This window comes from Myotis brandtii, unplaced genomic scaffold, assembly GCF_000412655.1.
Source record: "Myotis brandtii unplaced genomic scaffold, ASM41265v1 scaffold1300, whole genome shotgun sequence".
Classification (NCBI taxonomy): Eukaryota; Metazoa; Chordata; class Mammalia; order Chiroptera; family Vespertilionidae; genus Myotis; species Myotis brandtii.
In genome coordinates, this window is record NW_005354597.1 from 1 (window position 1) to 3,127 (window position 3,127).

Here is a 3,127-nt window from a genome sequence, read left to right on the forward strand (position 1 = left end):
GTGAGAGCCATACGGGAGGAGGGCGTGCTGAGGTCCATTCCAACACAGCCTGCCTTCTCTCCGGGTGGTCTCGTCTGGGTGAAGCGCCACGACCCTAGCAGCCTGTAACCTAGATGGGATGGACCCTACCAGGTGATGCTGAGCACTCCAACCGCCATCAAAGTCGCAGGAAAGAGGCACTGGAAATTGTAACCCCGTCCTCCTCATGCCTCTCGCCTGGTGGACTAACCAATGGGAAGGAGAAGGACTTGGGGACTAAGACTCTATGTCAGCGGCCGAGACCCTGGCTAATTCTTCACCATCAAATGCCGGACTCTTCCCCGGCGGCTCGACCCCTACATTGCCAAATGCCTCCTCAATTTCATATCATAGAGGAGGGTGCTGAATCAAAGATTTGATTCGGGCATAAGACCAGTAGGGAATGTGCTAGGGTGAGGGACTGCGGCATGAAAGGTTATGGAATGTGCGAGGGGGAGGGACTGTGGTATGGAAAGGTTACCGATTGTATTAGGGTCCGAGATCGTGACAGAGAAAAATGGCTAGATTGTTTCAGAAAACAATGTATTATGATTCAACCCAGCCAGGTGTGACTCCGTTTACCTCCCCATTCCTACTTGTAAACTTTGTGTGAACCCTGCCAGTGCCAGGAAATGCTTTGTAGTGTTGCAGATAAAAGGCTTTGCTGTACCCTCGGTCAGCACTGCAGTATGAGGTTCCCTACAGGAGGGACGTACAGTAGTCAGCTGGCCAGCTTAATAAAGGCTCCTAAATTTAAATTCTGAGTCGGTGGTCTATCTCGCTGATTGAACCCTTAACAACAGTAACAGCACATGTTTAAAGGGAACAAACTCAATCCTGCAGGGCCGGTACTCCTCCTCCTTAAGGGAAGTCTGGATCAGCGCTAGAACAGCCTGAACCGTGTGACAGCAGGTTTGCTGGAGGCGTGGAGGATTCAAATGCAAGTCGACCACATTGTTGCCCAGGCCTCTCCCCGGCCTGGGAGCCGGAAATACTTCCTTTGTTAGAGGACACTGTCCCTGACTCACCAGCCTCAGGACGTCAGCCTTGGGCGTCGGGCTCCAGGGGGGTGGCCCCCAGCCAGGCAGAGGCTCCATGCCCGACCCAGGGACCCTCATTCCCTGACCGCGGCCTCGAGACTCAGGCCGGTAGGACAGGTGGATGGCAGGACAGACGGACGACAGGACAGAAGGACAGCAGAACCCACGGGAGCAGAGATGAAGGAGACAGGCGAGGAGGCAGGCCAACTGCTCCCAAAGAGAAAGTGAAACTGATCTTGTTTTGCAGTTTCTCCAACCGCCACACAGGCCAGAGGGGGAAGGGCTCTGGCTGGGCTCTCAGTGCCCGGAGAGGGGCCAGGCGGGAGGGGCCAGAGAACTGCTCTGCTGAGCTGGGCCCCCAAAGCTGATCTCACTCCCGGTCGCTCTGACCCCCAGAGAGCTGACCTGCATCTCTCCCCACGCGGGCAGAGCCCTCTGAGCCTCAGTGACCTGTGTCCCCTCTGCCTGGGGGAGCTGTTTGCACCCACACATTCCAGAGGGAGCCTCTCATGGGAACTCTGGGCCCCTGGGGGTGCGGGAGGGGCACTGTCACCCCTGAGCACCTAGAGGGGTTCCCCACCTTGTGCACTTACACCCACCTTCCTGCAGGGGGCTGGCTGGGTCATTCCTGCCCCCATTCCACAGACAGGGAAGTGGGGACTCAGAGAGACAGGGCCGGGGCACAGGTGCAAATGGTGCTCAGACCCAACGCTCATTTCTGACCCTCAGAGGCCTGGGCCTTCACCTCCGCCTCCTGCTCACACTGTGGAGGCGGCACAGGCCCCTCGGCGGGAATTAGGGAAGCGCCGTGGAATGAGGGACACGGACACAGGGATGGATGGATGGATGGATGGATGGATGGATGGATGGATGGATGGATGGATGGATGGATGGATGGATGGATGGATGGATGGATGGATGGATGGATGGATGGATGGATGGATGGATGGAGTGCACGATGGATGGATGGATGGATGGATGGATGGATGGATGGATGGATGAGTGAATGAAAGTGTGAGTGAATGGAAGGATGAAGGAATGAGAGAGTGAGTAAGTGAATGAATGGAAAGAAGAATGAGTAAATGGATGGGTGAATGAATGGATGAACGAGTGAATAGATGGATGAGGGAGTGAGTGGATGGATGAATGAATGAGAAAATGAATGAATAGGTGAATGGATAGATGAGTGAATGAAAGGATGAATGAGTGGATGGATGAACGAATGAGTGAGTGGGTGAATGGATGGATGAGTGAATGGGTGAGTGAGTGAATGATACCTGAGGACAGTGCCTCCTTCCAGTGAGTGGTGTTGGTCAGAGGGGAAAATCAGTTGGTAAATGCAGGTGAGAAATGGAACGTGCTCACAGGCTGAGGTCTCTCCCCAAACTCGCTCAGCTCCAGGAGCCTCACGTCTCAGGGTTTCTCCCAAAGTCTGACCGGAACCGGAGATTGACCTGCCCTCAAGGCATCTTGTCCAAGTTATTTTATTGATAATAAAAAATTTTAAACATATGAAATTGCCAGTTGGAAATCGCTTCCCAGACTGTGAGTCATGTGATGCGCAGACTTGACCCCGTCCCAGTCCCAGGCCAGGAGGAGGCTGAGGCCCGTCCTGCAGCTGAGCTCAGGGCCCGGGGCGGCGGGTGGGGGCAGGAGCGCCCTGGGCCAGGGCCTCACACGCTGGGTCAGGAGGGGGGAGGTCGGCACGTCAGGAGCCCGGTGGGGAGACGCGGGTGGTCCCAAGCCCCCAGCACAGCAGGTGGTGTCCTCCTCAGCCAGGTGCGGGCTGGCCTCCAGGAGGGGGTCCCCGCTGGTGGTCTTAATGCAGCAGCTAGAAGGGTTCAGAAATCTGGAGAAGGCGCTGTGTGTAAATTAATCAAGAGTCCAGAGACGAAACATGATTTTGGAAGGCATTTTGGGGATCAGAGAAGACTTAGCTAAAGAAACTAAGTGCTCCTTGTCTCAGGACCCCTTGCTATTTATTAACACACTTTGCCCTAAAGGGAGGCAGATATACATCAAAGGGCAGGGCTAGTACACAGAGTCGATTGTCAGATGGGGGAACTGCC

General features: G+C 55.1%; 1 long non-coding RNA gene across 1 annotated transcript in view; it reads left to right on the forward strand.

Moving 5' to 3' along the window:
• Nucleotides 1-19: 19 nt before the first annotated feature.
• LOC106725014 overlaps nucleotides 20-3,127 on the forward strand; it is a 16,590-nt gene continuing 13,482 nt past the window's right edge. The window contains exon 1 of the long non-coding RNA XR_001360848.1: nucleotides 20-431. This is a non-coding gene — a long non-coding RNA (uncharacterized LOC106725014). The remainder of the gene's footprint in view (nucleotides 432-3,127) is intronic.